The sequence below is a fragment of the Ictidomys tridecemlineatus genome, chromosome 5, assembly GCF_052094955.1.
Source record: "Ictidomys tridecemlineatus isolate mIctTri1 chromosome 5, mIctTri1.hap1, whole genome shotgun sequence".
NCBI classification, from domain to species: Eukaryota; Metazoa; Chordata; class Mammalia; order Rodentia; family Sciuridae; genus Ictidomys; species Ictidomys tridecemlineatus.
Window position 1 is genome coordinate 61,932,642 of NC_135481.1, and position 22,901 is coordinate 61,955,542.

Sequence of the window (22,901 nt, forward strand, 5' to 3'; positions counted from 1 at the left end):
AAATTTATATATATTTGATTTAAATTTATATATATAAATTCTATATATATAAGTTCTATATATATAAATTCTATATATATATAAATTCTATATATGTATATAAAAATTCTCTCTATAAATTCTCTCTATATATGTATATATAAATTCTATATATATGTATATGTATAAATTTTACATATGTATATATATAAATTCTATATGTGTGTGTATATATATTTTCTATATATGTATATATAAATGTATATATATTATATATACACATATGAATGTGTATATTATATATATATACAAAAAATATGGATAGAGGAAAGAGAGAGAGGAAGGGAAGAAGAAAGGAAAGAAGGTAGGTAGGTTAAGAAGGAATGCAGGAGGGAAGGAAGGTTGGTTGGTTCAAATTCTAGATTAGACTTAGCAAAAAAATCTAATGTAGATTTGACTCACATTGAATAGAGTACAAAAAAAATGGTTCTACATTATGCAGTACCTCTAAAATAAATTTTCTATTATACTACCCAATAAACTAAACCTAGGGAAGAAATTGAAGGGCACAAAACTCATTAAATATTTTTTTTATTGGTTGTTCACAACATTACAAAGCTCTTGACATATTGAAGTGGGTTATGAACTCCCAATTTTCCCCCAAATGCAGATTGCAGAATCACGTCGGTTACAAATCCACAATTTTACATAATGCCCTATTAGTAATTGTTGTATTCTGCTACCTTTCCTATCCCCTACTATCCCCCCTCCCCTTCCCTCACATCTTTTCTCTCTACCCCATCTACTGTAATTCATTTCTCTCCTTGTTTATTTTCCCATTCCCCTCACAACCTCTTACATGTAATTTTGTATAGCAATGAGGGTCTCCCTTCATTTCCATGCAGTTTTTCTTTTCTCTCCCTTTCCCTCCCATCTCATATCTCTGTTTAATGTTAATCTTTTCTTCCTGCTCTTCCTCTCTGCTCTGTTCATAGTTGCTCTCATTATATCAAAGAAGACATTTGGTATTTGTTTTTTAAGGATTGGCTAGCTTCACTAAGCATAATCTGCTCTAGGGCCATCCATTTCCCTGCAAATTCCATGATTTTGACATTTTTTAGTGCTGCGTAATATTCCATGGTCTATAAATACCACATTTTTTTTATCCATTCATCTATTAAAGAGAATCTGGGTTGGTTCCACAGTCTAGCTATTGTGAATTGTGCTGCTATGAACATCGATGTGGCAGTATCCCTGTAGTACGCTCTTTTAAGGTCTTCAGGGAATAGTCCCAGAAGGGCAATAGCAGGGGCAAATGGTGGTTCCATTCCCAGCTTTCAAAGGAATCTCCATACTGCTTTCCAAATTGGCCGCACCAATTTGCAGTCCCACCAGCAATGTACAAGTGTATCCTTTTCTCCACATCCTCGCCAGCACTTGTTGTTTGACTTCATAGTGGCTGCCAATCTTCCTGGAGTGAGATGGTATCTTAGGGTGGTTTTGATTTGCATTTCTCTGACTACTAGAGATGGTGAGCATTTTTTCATGTACTTGTTGATTGATTGTATATCCTCCTCCGAGAAGTGTCTGTTCAGGTCCTTGGCCCATTTGTTGATTGGGTTATTTGTTATTGTCTAATTTTTTGAGTTCTTTGTATACTCTGGATATTAGGGCTCTATCTGAAGTGTGAGGAATAAATATTTGTTCCCAGGATGTTGGCTCCCTATTTACCTCTCTTATTGTTTCTCTTGCTGGGAAAAAACTTTTTAGTTTAAGTAAGTCCCATTTGTTGATTCTTGTTATTAACTATTGTGCTATGGGTGTCCTATTAAGGAATTTGGAGCCCCACCCCACAATATGTAGATCGGAGCCAACTTTTTCTTCTATCAGACACAGAGTCTCTGATTTGATATCAAGCTTCTTGATCCATTTTGAGTTAACTTTTGTGCATGGTGAGAGAAAGGGATTCAGTTTCATTTTGTTGCATATGGATTTCCAGTTTTCCCAACACCATTTGTTGAAGATGCTATCCTTCCTCCATTGCATGCCTTTAGCCCCTTTATCAAATATACGATAGATGTAACTTTGTGGATTAGTCTCTGTGTCCTCTATTCTATAACATTGGTCCACCTGCCTGTTTTGGTACCAGTACCATGCTGTTTTTGTCACTATTGCTCTGTAATATAGTTTGAAATCTGGTATCGCTATACCTCCGGATTCACACTTCCTGCTTAGAATTGCTTTTGCTATTCTGGGTCTTTTGTTTTTCCATATGAATTTCATGATTGCTTTCTCTATTTCTACAAGAAATGCCATTGGGATTTTGATTGGCATTGCATTGAACCTATAGAGAACTTTTGGTAATATCGCCATTTTGATAATGTTAGTTCTGCCTATCCATGAACAGGGTATATTTTTCCATCTTCTAAGATCTTCTACTTCTCTCTTTAGGGTTCTGTAGTTTTCATTGTATAAATCTTTCACCTCTTTTGTTAGGTTGATTCCCAAGTATTTTATTTTTTTTTTTGAGGATATTGTGAATGGAGTGTATTTTCTCATTTCCGTTTCAGAAGTTTTGTTGCTGATATACAGAAATGCCTTTGATTTATGCATGTTGATTTTATATCCTGCCACTTTGCTGAATTCATTTATTAGTTCTAGTAGTTTCTTTGTAGACACTTTTGGGTCTTCTAGGTATAGAATCATGTCGTCAGAAAATAGTGATAATTTAAGTTCTTCTTTTTCTATTTTTATGCCTTTAATTTCTTTTGTCTATCTAATTGCTCTGGCTAGTATTTCAAGGACTAAATTAAATAGAAGTAGTGAGAGAGGGCATCCCTGTCTTGTTCCAGATTTTAGAGAGAATGCCTTCAACTTTTCTCCATTCAGAATGATGCTAGCCTGAGGCTTAGCATAGATAGCTTTTACAATGTCAAGGTAAGTTCCTGTTATCCCTAGTTTTTCTAATGTTTTGAAAATAAAGGGATGCTGTACTTTGTCAAATGCTTTTTCTATTGAGATGATCATATGGTTCTTATCTTTAAGTCTATTGATGTGGTGAATAACATTTATTGATTTCCGTATATTGAAACATCCTTGCATCCCAGGGATGAATCCTACTTGATCATAGTGCACAAGTTTTTTTATGTGTTTTTGTATTCGATTTGCCAGAATTTTATTGAGGATTTTTGCATCTAGGTTCATTAGAGATATTGATCTGTAGTTTTCTTTCTTTGAGGTGTCTTTGTCTGGTTTTGGAATCATGGTGATGTTGGCCTCATAGAATGAATGAAAAGAGTTCACTCTTTTTCTATTTCCTGAAATAACTTGAAAAGTATTGGTATTAATTCTTCTTTAAAGGTTTTGTAAAACTCCGCTGTATACCCATCCGGTCCTGGGCTTTTCTTGGTTGGTAGTCTTTTGATTACTTCTTCAATTTCATCCATTGATATTGGTCTGTTCAAATTGTGTGTATCCTCCTGACTCAGTCTGGGCAAATCATATGACTTAAGAAATTTATTGATGTCTTCACTATCTTCTATTTTATTGGAATATAGATTTTCAAAATAATTTCTAATTGTCTTCTGTATTTCTGTAGCATCTGTTGTGATATTGCCTTTTTCATCCCGTATGTTAGTAATTTGAGTTCTCTCTCTTCTTCTCTTCGTTAGCATGGCTAAAGGTCTGTCGATCTTATTTATTTTTTCGAAGAACCAACTTTTAGTTTTGTTAATTTTTTCAATAGTTTCTTTTGTTTCAATTTCATTGATTTCTGCTCTGATTTTAATTATTTCTTGCCTTCTGCTACATTTGCTGTTGTTTTGCTCTTCCTTTTCTAGGGCTCTGAGATGAAGTGTGAGCTCATTTATTTGTTGGTTTTTTCTTTTTTTGAGGAATGACCTCCAGGCAATGAATTTCCCTCTTAAAACTGCTTTCATTGTGTCCCATAGATTCCGATGTGTTTTGTCTATATGTTCATTTATCTCTATGAATTTTTTTATTTCCTCCTTTATGTCTTCTGTAACCCATTGATCATTCAGTAACATATTGTTCATTTTCGAAGTGATGTAGGATTTTTCCTTCCTTCTTGTATCATTGATTTCCAGTTTCATTCCATTATGATCAGATAAATTGCATGGTATTATCTCCACCCCTTTATATTTACTGAGGGTTGCCCTATGGCATAATATATGGTCTATTTTTGAGAAGGATGCATGTGCTGCTGAGAAAAAAGTATTTCCATTTGATGATGGTTGATACATTCTATATATGTCAGTTAAGTCTAGGTTATTGATTGTGGTATTGAGTTCTATAGTTTCTTTATTCAATTTTTGTTTGGAGGATCTGTCCAATGGTGAGAGAGGTGTGTTGAAGTCACTCATAACTATTGTGTTGTGGTCTATCTGATTCTTGAACTTGAGGAGAATTTGTTTTATGAACATCACAGCACCATTATTTGGTGCATAAATATTGATAATTGTTATGTCTTGTTGGTGAATGGTTCCTTTTAACAGTATATAATATCCTTCCTTATCCCTTTTGATTAACTTAGTCTTGAAGTCAATTTTGTTTGCTATGAGGATGGCCACCCCTGCTTGCTTACGAGGACCGTGTGCGTGGTATGTTTTTTCCCATCCTTTCACCTTCAGCCTGTGTATGTCTTTTCCAATCAGATGTGTCTCCTGGAGGCAGCATATTGTTGGATTTGTTTTTTTAATCCATGATACCAGCCTATGTCGCTTTATTGGAGAGTTTAAGCCATTAACATTTAGAGTTACTATTGATATATTGTTTGTACTGCCAGCCATGTTTGATTATTTATCCTTTTTTAAAAAAATTTAGTTTGTTTCTCCATGATTATCTTTTCCCTCACCCTCTGTCTTTACCGAGGCACTTCCCACTGATGGTTTTGGTTATGGTATTCTGGATGCAAATTCTTTTAACTTTTGTTTATCATGAAAGATTTTTATTTCGTTGTCATACCTGAAGCTTAATTTTGCTGGATACAGAATTCTTGGTTGGCATCCATTGTCTTTCAGTGTTTGAAATACATTGTTCCATGACCTTCTTGCTTTCAGCGTCTGTGATGAAAGATCCGTTGTTAACCTTATTTGTTTACCCCTGAATGTAATCTGCCTCCTTTCTCTTGTAGCTTTTAATATTTTCTCTTTGTTCTGTATATTGGATATCTTCATAACAATGTGTCTTGGCGTTGGTCTACTGTGATTTTGTGTGCTCGGTGTCCTGTATGCATCTTCAATTTGTATATCTGTTTCCTTTTTTATTTCTGGAAAGTTTTCTGTAATTATTTCATTCAGCAGGTTACTCATTCCCTTGGTTTGAATCTCTGTATCTTCTATCCCGATGACTCGTAAATTTGGTTTTTTTATGTTATCCCATAACTCTTGGATTTTTTCTCGTGATTTTTTACCAGCCTTTCTGAGTTGGCTAGACTCTTTTCAAGATGATATATTTTGTCTTCATTATCTGACGTTCTGGCTTCTACTTGCTCCACTCTGTTAGTGATACTCTCAATTGAGTTTTTAATTTGGTTTATCGTTTCCTTCATTTCTAGAATTATTGTTTGATTATTTTTATAATCTCTATCTCCTGATAAAGATGCTTAACTTCTTCTTTTATCTGTTTATGTAATTCATTCTCAATGTGTTCTTTCGCTGCTTGAATTTGCTGTCTCGTATCCTCTTTAAGTTTCCATTCCATCTGTCTAAGGTGTTCCTTGAGTTCTTTATATGACCATTTTTCTGATGACTCTAGGTCCTCCTGAATATTTAGGCTGTCCTGCATTGTTTGTACTCCTTTTCTTGCTTGCTTTTTCAAGGTGCTCATGTTACTTCGTGTTCTGTTTGACTGCTGAGTTACTGTTTACTCCCATAAATTTATTTGATACTGTAGCCACAGGTTTCAATGAAGTTATCTCCTCCGCCGCAGTCTGGTGACGTCAGTTCTCTGTCATGGTGGTATCTCTTGCAAATGGCAACAGTTTGTTCCCCTTTGCCGGGTGACCAATGCAACGGGTGGGTCCTTATACTGTCTCTCCCAAGCCCCGTTTCAAACCTGTGGCCACTACCTATGAAGGCTTGGTTGGCATTTACCTCCGTAGGATCAGAAGAGCTGACCAGTTGTTTCAGCTGGATGGATTAGTGCAGAGTCACAGGTGTCTGTCTGCGGGAAGCAGGCAAACGGGAGCTTGAATTCAGCCAATCCGGGCTCAGAGTGTGTTCTGAGAGGCCCAGACTGTTCGCCCCAGATCCACGTCAGCTCAGCATTGCCTAGTGATCCTTCCAATCCTTTGTGCCAATCTCTGCGTCTCGCCGCTTTCCATTGGCTGGTTTTGGCATCCCGCGGCTCCTCCAGGAACTGTTCCTCACTGAGCCTGGGAGGACGCGGCTGGCGGAGAAGGGGCGGGCGGAGGGTGGGTCATTAAATATTTTTAATACAGCAAAAAAATTGAGGTGATAGGAGAATGTTAATTTAGTAAGTGAAAATGCCGTTATTCTAATACATGATAAAGTCTACCAGAGGACTAAATTTAAAAAGTAGATTTAAAATAAAAATTAGTTTAAACACAAACGAACAAAAATTATTATGGCGTAAAGTAACAGCAGACATGTGGTCAGTTAAAAATAACAAAAACAAAGCCAGGCACAGTGGCACACACCTATAAGCCCAACTACTCAAGAGGCTGAAGCAGGAAGATCACAAGTTCAAGGCCAGCCTTGGCAATTTAGCAAGACTCTGTCTCAAAATAAAAATAAAAATTTAGAAATTAGGTCAGTGGTAAAGCACCTCTTGTTTCAGTCCCTAGTACCACAGAAAATAAATAAAAATAAGTACATATCATGGGTTTGATACCAATAAACAACAGACCTGAACCAGGCAAGGTATCACAAGCCGTAATCCCAGCTACTTGTGAGACTAAGGTAGAAAGATTAAAAATTCCAGGCCACCTGCAATTTAGCAAGACTTTGTCTCAAGATTTAAATAAATAAATAAAAATTTTAAAGGACTGGGGATGTAACTTAGTGGTAGAGTACTTGACTACCATGTGCAAGGCCCTAAATTAAATCCCTAGTACTAAAAGAAACAAATAACAGGGCTGGTCTCTATAGGTTATGGAATCTGTCCCTGGAAATATCTCAGAAATGAACATTAAGTCGTTTGTCCTTGATAGACTTTAGACATTCTCCTTTGAGGTATCTAGATCCTTTTGTGTTTCTAATTACTATATAATTTTAACACTGGGGATATCTACTGCTTAAACAAATGATAGAATGTAAGCTTAAAGTTAAATCTAAGTGTATTCTGGAGGATTCCTTAAAAAGGAGTGTGGTGGTATGGAAATAGTAAGCATATTGTAGGGTTATAAAAAGTAGAGTGACAGAAGTACATAAAGGAGTTGGGATATATTAGATGATCACTATTGTCACTAATAATTCATTTACATTCATGTAGATTAAAGAAAGTAGGCTATACTGTCAAAAAATAGCTACCTTAAAATATCTTAATTGATTAAGGATTAATTACTCAAAACTGGTTTTCTTTTCAATCTTTCGTAGCAAAGTTGTAGGGGTCAAGGGAAGCAAAGGAACATGAGTGATCCTTAGGAGAGCCACAAACCTTGAAATCAGAGTAATGTTTATGTTGTATCCTTAACACATTTCCCCTAATTCTAGAGCCTCTAGGTCGAAGTGTGGTTGCTAGACCAGCGACAGCAATAACAGAAATGTCTAGGAACTTGTTAAGAGATTTAAATTCTCAGGTCTATCTTATTGAATCATAAAATCTGAGGAAGGGACATAGCATTCTGTGTTTTAATTGATCTCCAAGTGATTCTAATGCATGCCCAAGTTTGGGAGAACATTCATTGCCTGATTGAGTACAATGTACAAAGTGGGGTTGAGCCAGGATAGTCTCTCTCCTATAGGCTCAGAGTCAAAATAAGGATTTCCCTTTAAGGCCATAAAAAGAACCCTCAAACTCAAAGGAGTCTTTTTCAGGAATCTTTCCTATATGACCAGGAGCTAATATATAGGTATAGATATATATATTAATAAACAACAGAACATGACTGTATATGTATGTGTCTCAAGTGAGAATTGCTATTATCACCCACCCTACTTCCTGTTGGAGGAACAGAGTAGCTAAAATAGATACAAATTTCACCCAGAACACTGACCTATTATTTCTTGATGGTAACCACTGAATTATTTCACTGAAACTAAACAATGACCAGAAGGAGTACTGGAAAGTCTAATGTGTTACAGAGAAAGAAAGACCAAGATTAAAAAAAAAACAAAAGAAAGAAAGGAGAATAATGGAGAGAGAGAGAGAAGCTGTCAGAAATAGAGAGGGGAGATAGAATTGTTAGATGCAGAGGGACATAAAAACGTGCCACTCAGTGGGGAATATTCCTTTCACTACTATGCAGAAATACAGGTTTAATAGAAAAGCCTATGATTTATTTTGAAAAGGGGGATAGGAGCAAGATAAAATCAATTCATCCAACTTAGCAATTTCCCCTAAATAATTATTGATCAAGTCAAATCATTCTGATGTCCTCCTGTTTTATTTTGTTTTCATATCTTAAATACAGTGTCCCCAGCTATTGTCTAATACTTAAGAAACACATCATGGTGGGCTGGGGATGTAGCTCAAGCGGTAGCGCGATCGCCTGGCATGCATGTGGCCCGGGTTCGATCCTCAGCACCATATACAAAACAAAGATGTTGTGTCTGCCGAAAAACTAAAAAATAAATATTAAAATTCTCTCTCTCTCTCTCTCTCTCTCTCTCTCTCTCTCTCTCTCTCTCTCTCTCTCTTTAAAAAAAGAAAAAATAAACACACCATGAATCAAAATATTATAATATTATAAGCTTCCTCCTTGCCCTTTTGCACATAACAAATTCCTTAAAACCATTAGAATAATATTTGATGCCTTTTAAAAAACATTTAAGGAATTGACAAACTTTACTTTTTATTACAGTTTTAGATTTACAGACTAATTGGGCAGATGGGAGATAGAGTTCCATCTCATTGCCACCTCCTCTCCTCACCCCCACAGTTTCTCCTAAATATCTTATATATGATATACTGATATATTATTATTAACTATACTCCATAGTTTACACTAAGGTTCATGCTTTGTGTTGTACAGTTCAGTGAATTTTGACAAATGCATAATAGGTAACCAGTATTATATCTGTGCAGAGAATAATTTATTTCTCTAAAAAGCCCTCCTCATCATTAAGCTAACTTTTAACTGCTCTTTAAAATATTTTAAATTACGAAGATAACACATTTTTAGGATAAAAAATGTTCTGCAGGTGCTAAGTTTTTAGTTTCATGTTATGATCACTATTAGAAATGATAAAATGAACCCCTATACAAATGAAAAAATTATAGAAGTTTAAAGATATAAAGGATCTTGGGCTAGGGGCATAGCTCAGTGGTAGAGCGCTTGCCTAGCTAGTGTGAAGCACAGGGTTCAATTCTCAGCATCACATATACATAAATAAATAAAGATCCATTAACAACCAAAAGAATATTTTTAAAAAGATATAAAGGAACTTACTATTTAACCAATCTTAAATTCTTAAGGCTTCATCCATGAGCTTCCTGTGCCATTAATCTACTGACTTCACTGGGGAGAAATAAACAGACGAAGGAAAACAAAATAAAACAAAAACAAATTGTCATTCTAAGTAACCCTGTTAAGTTCAATGTAATCAATCATGAATTCTTTTTTATTGCCTATTTGTATTAGGAACATAATGACTAGCTGGAGTCTAATTTAAGAATGTTAATTATGAATGAAAGCTAAAAAAAGATGGAGACTTAAACATTTCAATACTGTCAGTTCAGGTCTTTTAGAAATGAAGTATTTACTCTATGAAGAATGTATATTCCTTCTTATGCCTTGACAATAGTGCTACTATGACTGTTACTAATAGAATAATAGCAGGCTTTATTTTAACTTGCACCTATTTATTAAAAATATACTTAATTTATATCTTCAGTCTCTTACAAACTTTTATTATCAGTCTCATTCAAATCAACAGGTCAATTTTAGTACAGGCCATATGAATTCTTATTTACTAACTCTTCAGAAAATTACTACTATATTTTTTTCCACATTTTTTATTGGCACATTAAAGTTGTACAGATTGATGGGACTTGTTACATATCCATGCATGCACACAATATAACAATATAATTTGGCCAAAACCACTCCCCAACACTTCTTCCCTCCCTCCCTTCCTCCCAGCCCTGATCCCTTTCCTCTACTGATCTCCTGTTTTTAATTTTTTAGTACAAAGTTGGAGTTTTTTATTCATATAGAGTAAGGCACAGGCCTTTTGAACTTTTTTTTTATTTTTTGAACTTTTTTTTTTTATATTTTAGTACAAAGTTGGGGTTCTTTATTCTCATAGAGTAAGGCACAGGCCAAGTGGGAGAGCTGTGCAGTCTCTGTTCCAACAAGTTTCAAATGTAAAGTCCTTCAGCTTCTGAAAGAAGCTCTTCCCATCTCAGGAAAAACACATTTTGTTGAGAATAAAAATCAGGCAACCTGGCCACACAAGGATGTGTGGACACCAGTCAGTCCTTCTGAAAATGCTTAGTGAGAGGGCCAGCAACTCCTGCTTCTTCAGCCCCCTCTCCAGCCTGTACACCTATAGGCCTCTTTCTTCATGGGCACAGTGAGTTCGACAGCATGACCTTGACAATGTGGGCCTTCAGTTGCTCTTCATATACCTCTACTTTGAGCCTTTTGCTTCCAGAACCTCCATCATCTTGGTTTCACTTACTAACTTTGCCCTCGGGATTGTAATTTGGTGGGGTAGACAAGTTCCTTTAAACTTATCTACCAGAGAGCCCAGTCTTTTATTCATTGCTTCAACCTTGGGCAATGTCAGATCTATTGCTTGTTTAGGCTCCATCAAATCCAAAGCTAAGGCCTCCAGATTTCTAAAGTGGTGCTATAGCACTGGATTCTCAAAGCTGTGACTTCTGTATTTGAAACACAGCTTTTTAACAATGGCTTTCATCTTAGCTATCTGTTCAAGGTTGGCCATGACTTTTTTAGTAAGAGGCAGTTGCCATTTATCCCATCATAGGGGTGAGAAGCTTGGAGGGGTCACCGGAATTTTCTGGTTATCCAGCTCTTCTTCCTATGGCACCAAAGCCACAAAATAAGGGAGGATGTTCTCCTGGAAAGAGTATCTGCATACTGCTTTGACTGCCTTCTCCAGACACTTGGTAAGCAGAGCACTAAACAGGGTTGAGCTCCCATTTACCAGGATCTCCTCAGGGTAAAGGAACAGGGAAGGTCTCAGGTTAATGGTGCTTCTTCAGCATGAGCAAGGGCTTGAAGTCAAGAAAAATGAAACCTAGTTCATCAAACTGCTTCAACTCCTCCATTTCCTCTTTCTCTAGTATAATCTGAAAACTCCCATAGATCTGAAGTATCTGTATTTACATCAAATGTCGAGTCTTAGTTTTTCTTGGTTCATTTGTTTCCCTGGAGGTCATTGGAAAAGGCTTGCTAGCCTTCTGGACCAAGTCATAAATGCCTACAGAGAGTGCTATACCATGGTTGAACTTAAACTTGAATCTGGACAGTACTCGCTTCCTGGGCTCCTAGAGGCAAACCTTCCTCAATAGGTGTTCCAGCTTGCTTGATTCCTCAAAGTGAACTCCGAGATTCTCATCTTCTGCTCTGCTGATGATATCTTTGCTGTTTTCTCTAGTTCTATGAAGAATGCCACTGATATTTTGATAAGGATTGCATTGAATCTATATATTGTGTTTGGTAGTATGGCCAGTTTAATAATATTAATTCTTCCTATTCATGAACATGAGAGGTCTTTCCATCCTCTGATGTCTTCTCCAATTTTTTTCTTCAGTGCTCTATAGTTTTCATCATAGAATTTCTTTTTTGTTTCTTTTGTTTTCTCACCTTTTCACCTCGATGGTTAGAATTATTCCTAGGTTTTGTTTTTGCTTTTTGAGGTTATTGTGAATGGAATTGTTTTCCTGATTTCTTTCTCAGCAGATTTTTTGTGGTTAAATAAGAAAGCTATTGATTTTTGTACGTTGATTTTGTAATGTGCTTCTTTGCCAAATTTATTAGCTCTGGCAAATTTATTAATTCTTTTGGTGGAGTTTTTTTTTAATCTTCTAGATATAGGATCATGTCATCTGCAAACAGTGATAATTTTACTTCTTCCTTTCCTATATTTCATCCATTTAATTTCTTTTTATTGCCTAATTGCTCTGGCTAGAATTTCTAACACTATATTAAATAGGAGTGGTAAGAGTAGACATCCTTGTCTTGTTCCAGATTTGAAAGGTAATGCTTTCAGTTTTATCCATTGCTATGAGACTTGCTTTGAGTTTTGCAATGTAGGTTCCTTTTAATCTCTAGTTTTTTCAATATTTTTATCATGAATGGGTGCTAAATTTTATTGAAGGCATTCTCTGCATCTATTGAGATTACTAAGTGATTTTTATCCTTAATTCTGTTAATGTGATGAATTTATATTTATTAATTTGCATATATTAAACCATTCTTGCATATCTGGAATAAAACCAATTTGGTCATAGAATACAATCTTCTTAATATGTTATTGAACATAATTTGCTAATATCTTATTAAATATTTTTGCATCTAAGTTCAGCAGGGATATTGGTCTGTGGTTTTCTTTCCTTGAGGTATCCTTCTCTGGTTTGGGGTATAAGCATGATATTAGCTTCTTAGAATGAATTTGGAAATGTTCCATCCCTTTCTGTTTCATGGAATAGTTTAACGAGTGTGATATTAATTAGTTCATCTTTGAAAGTCAGGTAGAATTCAACTGGTCCTAGGCTAGGCTTGTTTTTTTGTTTTTTGGTTTTTTTTGTCAGAAGACTTTTTATTACTGCTTCTATCTCATTACATGTCATTGATCTTTGTTTTCTGTGTCTTCTTGACTCAATTTTGGCACATTGTATGTGTCAAAAACGTCTTCATTTCTTTTACATTTTCCAATTTATTGGAATATACGTTTTCAAAATAGTTCCTAATGTGATCTCCTGGGTTTCTGAGATGCCTATGGTGATTTCTTCTTTTACAACTCTAATTTTATTAATTTGGTTTTACCTCCTTTTTTCCTTTGGTTAGTTTGGCTAAGGGATTATCAATCATATTTACCTTTTCAAACAATGAACTCTTTATTTCATCAATCCTTTTTATTGTTTTTATTCTCAAGTACATTGATTTGGGGACTGATCTTAACTTTTTCCTCCCTTCTACTGGTTTTGGAATTAACTTGTTCTTTTTCAAGGGCCTTGAGGTATCCCATTAGGTTGTTTATTGGGGATCTTTCTGATTTTCTTATGTAGGCACTCATAGCTATATACTTTCCTCTTAGAACTACCTTTACAGTGTCCCAGAGGTTCTGTTATGTTATACCATCATTCTCATTTGAGTCTTAAGAATTTTTTAATTTGTCCATCGATTTCTTCTCTATCATCCATTTAATTATTCAAAAGAGTATGTTCAATCTTCATGCATTTTTATAGTTTCTGCAGGGTTTGGATATATTGATTTCTAATTTCATTCCATTATGATCTAATAATAGAGAAGAAGCTTGGGAGGCTGAAACAGGAGAATCTTGAGTTCAGAGCCATCCTTAGCAACAGCAAGGTGGTAAGCAACTCAGTGAGACCCTGTCTCTAAATAAAATACAAAATAGGGCTAGGGATATAACTCAGTGGTTGAGTACACCTGATTCACTCCCTAGTACGAGAGGGGGGGGGGAATTATGTCAATATTTTGTATTTGCTAAGAGTTGTTTGGTGGCAACTCTTAAGGTCTATTTTGGAGAAGTTTCCATGAGCCTCTGAGAAGAAAGTGTATTCAGCTGTTGTTGGATGAAATATTCTATCAATGTCTGTTAGGTTTATTTGATTTATAATATTTTTCAGGTCCAATGAGTCTTTACTAAGTTTATGTCTGTATGATCTACCTAATGGTGAGAGAATTGTGTTGAAATCGCAAAGTATTATGTGCTGGGGTCTATCCAAGACTTCAATTTGGAAAGTATATCTTATGTAATAAGTTATACACACATTTTGGGCAAAAAAATTCATTATTGTTATATCTTCTTCTTCTTCTTTTTTTTTTTTTTTTGGTAGTGTTGAGGATTGAACCCTGAGCCTAAGCATACAAGGCAAGCACTCTACCAACTGAGCTATATTCTCAGCCCTGTTATATCTCCTTGATTGTTCCCTTTACCAATATGAAGTGACCCTCTTTGTCTCTTCTGATTAATTTTGGTATAAAATCTTTGTCAGATATGAGAGTAGCTAATCCTGCTGGTTTGGAGGCTCCTTTTGCATTAAATACCAATTTTCATTCTTTCACTTTCAGCCTGTAGCTGTCTCTGCCTTTAAGGTGCATCTCTTGCAAAGAGCATGTAGTTGGATCTTGTTTTATTAATTCATTCTGTCAGCCTACGTCTTTTTATTGGAGAGATGAGGCCACTTACATCCAATGTTATTATAGAGAAATATTAATTACTGCCATTTGATTTATTTATTGTATTGCATCAGTATTATGTTTAATTTGGTCCTGTTTATTTTAGATTAGCTATCTTCAAATTAGATTTGTTCTTTTGTGAGCTCTGAGGTTTGTTTTTTATTTCTTCTATGTGTGGTATTTAAGTAAGTTCTGTAGGGCTAGTTTAGTAGTCATGAATTCTTTTAGTTTTGACTTATCATGGAAGGTTTTTATTTCAATTGAAATATTGAAGAATTTTGAATGATACCTTTGCTGGATATAGCATTCGTGGTGTTGAGGGTTATTTTCTTTCAGGACTTGGAATATATTGTTCCAAGCCCTCCTAGCTTGTACAATTTGTGCAGAGAAATCAGAAGTGATTCTTATTGGCTTGCCTCTAAATGTGATTTGATGTTTTTCTCTTGAGGCTTTTAAAATTCTATCCTTCTTTATATGTTAGGCATTTTAATTATAATGTGTCATGGAGAGTTTCTTTTTTGGTCTTGTCTACTTGGGGTTCTGAATGCCTCCTGTATCTGAATGTCTATCTTATTCTCAAGGTTTGGAAATTTTTATTTTATTATTTCCCTGGAGAGTTTACTCATTCCATTAGCCTGTATCTCACGGCCCTCCTTAATTCCAGTAATTCTTAAATTTGTCTCTTCATGTTGTCCCAGATTTCTTTTATATTCTGATCCTGATTACTTTTTTCCCTTTAGTACTGCCTGAATATACAAGGATAACCACTTTGTCTTCCAGCTCTGAGATTCTGTCTTCAGCATGATCTACTGTATCAGAGACTTTCAACCGGACATTTTATTTGATTTACTGTATCGTTCATTTCCAAGATTTCTTTTTGGTTCTTTTTCACTATTTCTATCTCCTTATTGAATTTCTCATTCATATTCTATACTTAATTCATTAATTCATTCAGTTGTTTTTCTGTGTTCTCTTGGAATTTATTGATAATTTTTATAATGATTCTTTTGAATTCCTTATCTGATATTTAATCCACTTCAATACTTTGGGGTTATTTGCTGGTATATTTGAACTTTAGGAGGCATTTGCTAGCTTGTTTTTTCATATTTCTTAAATTTATATGGTAGGTTTTATGCCTTTGTTGAAAGTAATTTCTCTTCCATTCTATATATGGACCTTTGTACGGCACAGTCTTCACTTGCTAAAATGTCCTAGAGTGATCTGGATTGAAACCCCTTGTAGGTGTTCAAAAGCTTTTGTGTTACTTCTCTCTGTTTTTGCTATAGCAATGGATATCTATAGGTATTACCTGGGGTCCTACCCCTAGTTGTTTCCGGGAGCCTGGTCATTACCTTGGGTTTTTATCTATTTCTATTTCTTATATTAAAGTATAATGGAAGCTTGAATGTCATTAATTTGTGTGTGGACCAAGGTGCACTGTGTCTTTTGTAAAGTTTAGTTCAGCAGCAAAGTTTCTACCTAATGAACTGTAGGTTCCCAGCACTTCACAGAATAAGGGTAAACAAACAATAGCAATAACATCCAACACAAATAACAATAACAACCAACACAAAGCATTAAACTAAGTTCTTGGTTCCTACTATGACATCTACAATGTTAATTGCAAAAAAAAAAAAAAAACAGAAATTGTAGGGTCATAAATTGCCAACAGCAAAACCAAAAAGTAACTATTAACTATATCTGGCATTAAAACAAACAAGTGTCAACTATGTCATCCACAGCAGTAATAATTGCATCAGTATTAATGGTGGGACAGCAATTATATAAGTCAATTAGTGCCAAAAGACTGTAAGAATGCAGTTAATTAAGATAAAAGAAAATGTGATAGAAAGGTAGGGAAAAGTTCATAATTTGAAAAGTGAACAAGGAGAATGCAGAAAAGATATAACATGATGGTTGTAAGGAAGGAGAAGAAGAAATAGAAATAACATAGTAAAGAGGTATAAAGGAGAGAACAATAGAATTTGGCTGTTAGAAGAAGAGAGAAAGAGAAACAAGAGAAATTTACGAATGAAAAACAATATAAAATAAAACAAAAATATACTAATCAAAATCCCTAACCCTCAAAAGACAAGATAAGGAAAAATAACTGGTCATCCCAATTGGAGTAGAGGCAGAGCAGAGCCACCGCCCGCGCCCGGAACAGGCCCAGTGACCCGCCGGCATGGTGGTCACGTCACCCCAATTGGAGTAGGGGCAGAGCAGAGCCACCGCCCGTGCCTGCAAGGTAGGCAGACCTGCAACCGACCGGCAGAACAGGCCCAGCGGCCCATCAGTGTGGTAGAAAGATCACCCCAATTGGAGGAGGAGCACAGCTGCCGCCCACCCCTGCAAGGGAGACTTTTCAACTATACAAGAGCAATATAAATATATAGGGGGAAAATTCAATAACTCAACAGTTTCACCAAGCAGAAAGAAACGCAAGCAGTATGAAAAGACAAGGAAAGAAAGGACCACAAGCAATGCAGGTCAACTCAACTTTAGAAGAGGTAATAGCTGCAGCAGATGGAATGTCAGATAAAGAATTCAGGATATACATGCTTCAGATGATCTGGAGTCTCAAGGAAGACATTAGACAGCAAAATCAGACAATGAAAGATCACTTCGACAATGAATTACATAAACAAATCCAAGAAGCAAAAGATCAACTATACAGGGAGATAGAGGTTATAAAAAACAAACAGAAATCCTAGAAATGCAGGAAGCAATAAACCAACTTAAAAACTCAATTGAGAATACTACCAGCAGAGTAGAACACTTAGAAGATAGAACATCAGACAATGAAGACAAAGTATTTCAACTTGAAATGAACACAGACAGCTCAGCAAGACTGTTAAGAAACCATGAGCAGAACATCCAAGAAATATGGGATAACATAAAGAGACCAAACTGAAGAGTCATTGGGATACAGGAAGATGTAGAGGTCTAAACCAAAGGAATGAGCAATCTATTCAATGAAATAATATGAGAAAACTTCCCAGACTTGAATAATGAGACAGAATCCCAAATCCTAGAAGCCTACAGGACGCCAAATGTGCAAAATCATAAGAGATCCACACCTAGACACATTATAATGAATATGCCCAATATACAGAATAAGGAGAGAATTTTAAAAGCTACAAGAGAAAGGAAGCAGATTACATTTAGGGGTAAACCAATAAGGATAACAGCTGATCTTTCAACACAGACTCTGAAAGCTAGACGATCCTGGAATAACATATTTCAAACACTAAAAGTAAATGGGTTCCAACCAAGAATTGTGTATCCAGTGAAATTAAGCTTCAGGATGGAAGATGAAATTAAAACCTTCCACGATAAACAAAAGTTAAAAGAATTTGCAGCTAGAAAACCATCTCTTCAAAACATCCTCGGCAAAATATTACAGGAAGAGGAAATGGAAAATATCAATGAAAACCAACAGCGGGAGGTAGTATAGTAAAGAGGGGGGAATAATCAAAGAGGAAAACAAACCATGTTTAGTAACATAAATAAACAAATATGGTTGGAAGAACAACCCATATCTCAATAATAACCCTAAATGTTAATGGCTTAAACTCACCAATTAAGAGACACAGGCTAGTAGAATGGATCATAAAACAAGACCCAACAATATGCTGCCTTCAGGAGACGCATTTGATAGGAAAAGACATACATAGACCGAAGGTGAAAGGTTAGGAAAAATCATATCACTCATATGGACTTCGGAAAAATTGAAGGCATTCCCTCTAAAATCTGGAACAAGACAGGGATGCCCTCTCTTACCACTTCTGTTCAACATAGTTCTCGAAATACTGGCCAGAGCAATTAGACGAAAGAAATTAAAGTCATAAAAATAGGAAAAGAAGAACTCAAATTATCACTATTTGCAGATGACATGATTCTATACCTAGAAGACCCAAAAGGATCTACAAAGAAACTATTAGAGCTAATAAATGAATTCAGCAAAGTGGTAGGATATAAAATCAACACGCATAAATCAAAGGCATTCCTGTATATCAGTGACAAATCCTCTGAAATGCAAATGAGGACAACCACTCCATTCACAATATCCTCAAAAAAATAAAATACTTGGGAATCAACCTAACAAAAAAGGTGAAAGACTTATTCAATGAAAACTACAGAACCCTAAAGCAAGAGAAATAGAAGAAGATCTTAAAAGATGGAAAAATATACCCTTTTCATGGATAGGCAGAACTAACACATCAAAATGGCTATATTACCAAAAGTTCTCTATAGGTTTAATGCAATGCCAATCAAAATCCCAACGGCATTTCTTGTAGAAATAGAGAAAGCAATCATGAAATTCATATGGAAAAATAAAAGACCCAGAATAGCAAAAACAATGCTAAGCAGGAAGTGTGAATCAGGCGGTATAGCAATACCAGACTTCAAACTATACTACAGAGCAATAGTAACAAAAACAGCATGGTACTGGTACCAAAACAGGCAGGTGGACCAATGGTACAGAATAGAGGACACAGAAACCAATCCACAAAACTACAACTAGCTTATATTTGATAAAGGGGCTAAAAGCATGCAATGGAGGAAGGATAGCATCTTCAACAAATGGTGCTGGGAAAACTGGAAATCCATATGCAACAAAATGAAACTGAATCCCTTTCTCTCGCCATGCACAAAAGTTAATTCAAAATGGATCAAGGAGCTTGATATCAAATCAGAGACACAGTGTCTGATAGAAGAAAAAGTTGGCTCCGATCTACATGCTGTGGGGTCGGGCTCCAAATTCCTCAATAGGATACCCATAGCGCAAGAGTTAATAACTAGAATCAACAAATGGGACTTACTCAAACTAAAAAGTTTTTTCTCAGCAAAAGAAACAATAAGAGAGGTAAATAGGGAGCCTACATCCTGGGAACAAATCTTTACCCCTCACACTTCAGATAGAGCCCTAATATCCAGAGTATACAAAGAACTAAAAAATTAGACAATAAGATAACAAATAACCCAATCAACAAATGGGCCAAGGACCTGAACAGACACTTCTCAGAGGAGAACATACAATCAATCAACAAGTACATGAAAAAATGCTCACCATCTCTAGTAGTCAGAGAAATGCAAATCAAAACTATCCTAAGATACCATCTCACTCCAGTAAGATTGGCAGCCATTAGGAAGTCAAACAACAACAAGTTCTGGCGAGGATGTGGAGAAAAGGGTACACTTGTACATTGCTGGTGAGACTGCAAATTGGTGCGGCCAATTTGGAAAGCAGTATGGAGATTTCTTGGAAAGCTGGGAATGGAACCACCATTTGACCCAGCTATTCCCCTTCTTGGTCTATTCCCTAAAGACTTAAAAAAGAGCATACTACAGGGACACTGCTACATCAATGTTCATAGCAGCACAATTCACAATAGCAAGACTGTGGAACCAACCTAGATGCCCTTCAACAGACGAATGGATAAAAAAATGTGGCATTTATACACAATGGAGTATTACTCTGCATTTAAAAATGACAAAATCATAGAATTTGCAGGGAAATAGATGGCATTAGAGCAGATTATGCTAAGTGAATCTAGCCAATCCCTAAAAAACAAATGCCAAATGTCTTCTTTGATATAAGGAGAGTAACTAAGAACAGAGTAGGGACGAAGAGCATGAGAAGTAGATTAACATTAAACAGGGATGAGAGGTGGGAGGGAAAGGGAGAGAGAAGGGAAATTGCATGGAAATGGAAGGAGACCCTCAGGGGTATACAAAATTACATACAAGAGGAAGTGAGGGGAAAGGGAAAAAATACAAGGGGGAGAAATGAATTACAGTAGAGGGGGTAGAGAGAGAAGAGGGGAGGGGAGGGGAGGGGAGGGGGGATAGTTGAGGATAGGAAAGTCAGCAGAATACAACAGACACTAGTATGGCAATATGTAAATCAATGGATGTGTAAGGGATGTGATTCTGCAATCTGTATACGGGGTAAAAATGGGAGTTCATAACCCACTTGAATCAAAGTGTGAAATATGATATATCAAGAACTACGTAATGTTTTGAACAACCAACAATAAAAATTTTTAAAAAAAGAAAAATAACTATATTAAAAAATGCTACTAATGAGAAAAAAAGAAATATGTATGTATGTACATGAACCAATCAGCATAGCAAATGCACACAAAACCAAAACCAAAACAAAACAAAATTTTAGTGAAAAATTAAGGAATTATTTCCACTGAGGTCATCAAAATAGTCAATGAGAATAGATGGACACTATCTATGCCCAACTTTCTTTTCATTTCTCTTGGCTATGTACTGTAAATGAGAGCAAGAGCTGGGCGTTGTTAACCCCTTCCTCTTTTTGTGTTGTTCACCAAACTACCATTGGAATAGCCTCAAAATGAAACTGGTTCAAATAATTCTCAGCTTCTCTTCTCCCTGCTATGAGATAGAATGGGAAGAGAAGTACTGTCAGTTGGAGTTTTATCCACACAGACCAGGTCAATGAACTCCAGGGCTGGGGGTTGCTGCTGTAGAGTCTTGAGTGGAGTTCCAGCAGGTGAGGCTTAGATCTAATCAGGCCTCAGTGGCTTTGCTGGGTGGTTTCTGCTTTGGAGAGATTAGATCAACATACCCCTAGGGCCTGGCAATTATCTCTGCTGGGAATGTGCATCTCAGGAGCCTCTCAAAAATTCTTCTTATGGGTTAAAGGAGCCAATCCTTCATCCACTCTGCTGGCCACAAACACAGTCTTTCCAGGCTTCCCAGGCTTAGTTTGTGAGTATATTCATACCTGCCCATTCAGATTCCTGACCACTTCAGCTAGTCATGTGAGCCACCAGACTCAAAGGGGAGGTGTGTTGGGTTCCCCTTCACTTTTCCAACTTGCATCCCCCTGGGTAAAATATTCTCTGTGCCTGTTTTGCTCCCATTCTGCTAAGTACACCCTAGGCTATACAGAAGGTGGAAGGTGCTTGCTAAGACAGTGTAACCATGTTTACTCAGATCTGCCAGCTCCCCCAGCAGCAGCTGCAGCATGACTGCCTCAGGATAGCTCCCACCTCAGCTCTGACTGCCCAGCTGGGAAACACAGGCCACTTTTCAAGCACCAGTGCACAGTACAGCCTCTGTATCAGCTAAGGGCAGGCTGCTTTTCTGATCTCAGATTTTTCCAAACTAAATTTGTCCATTGTGTTTCTCTCTGTTCCCCTTCCCTCTGTGCTGAACCAATGCCACTATCACTGCTGTGCAAACAGCTTGGCTCCAATGTAGTCTTTCTTTATTTAATGTACCCAAATTTCTGAATCTCTAAGACACCCTGTCTGTCCAATATGAGTTTTAGTGAATCCCTACTTTACCCACCTTGCACAGAAGTACACTACTCCTGCTTCTTGAATCCTGAGCCGTGGAGCAACTAGGAATGTAGCCTTCCTCTAGTCTGCCATCTTGAATCTTTCAGAAAATTACTATTTTAAATTTACTTCCTGAAAGACTAATTTTAGAACTTGAACTGGATGTATTTTCCTGATTCCTTAAAGTGGATCATAATTAGGGAACTTTTCTAAACTCTGTGTTTTACTCAAGCAGCATGTGTCAAAAATATTTATTGACAATCTGGCAAATAAGCAAGAATATGTTGAAAGTTAAATGACTTGTATAATCATAAAAATCCAAGGGGGAAAGAAAAGAAAATTAAATAACTTAGGTTTATATTTTAGCATGCCAATGAAGTTAAGAAAATAAGTATTATAACTATTGCTATTTTTTTAATAAATCAGGGGTACTGAAAAAGAAGTTTCTTTATCCAAAGACATTTCTGAAAGTTAAATTATCTGAAAAACTGACCACTAATTTCCTGTTTAATCCAATAAGCCATAAGAAATATTAAGAAGTATACATAAAGATATGTTCTTTGCCTACAAGATTCCCAATTGTTGTTACCCCTAGCAAGAGGTTGGTGAAGAAGCTAGCAGAGTGGTGACTTCTCAAACCATCCAATCCAGAATTTACTCCAAGGTCTCCATGAGACCTTGTATTACCAATAAAACTGATTTATTTATTTACTCTCCTGAGTAGCAGCAATAAGAATCTGTCTCTGCCCAGAAGGAAGGACTAACAGGCAGCAGGACTGGGGATGCCAGCAACCTCACTGAGTGACTGGAAAGAAATGCAATAAAAAGATTATATGTTATTACATAAAATTTGCTTTTATTGCTTTTACAGGTTGGATAATCAGTAAATAAATAATTTTATCTAATATTGTAATCAATAACAGCCTCAGCTTGCCAAACATGGTTCATTACTACCCACAAAGCATTTAGAGAATGACTAGTTATCTCATACCTAATAATTCTTTTCTAAATATTTGTGGTTATGATGGAAAACTTTTGAAATGTGCTGTTTATTTTTACAG

General features: G+C 36.1%; 1 protein-coding gene and 1 pseudogene across 3 annotated transcripts in view; one reads left to right on the forward strand and one right to left on the reverse strand.

Moving 5' to 3' along the window:
• The window catches only part of Garin2 (golgi associated RAB2 interactor family member 2), a 58,544-nt gene that overhangs the window by 26,580 nt on the left and 9,063 nt on the right, over positions 1-22,901 (forward strand). The window lies entirely within an intron of this gene.
• Positions 10,687-21,526, reverse strand: LOC101960861 (X-ray repair cross-complementing protein 6 pseudogene; annotated as a pseudogene).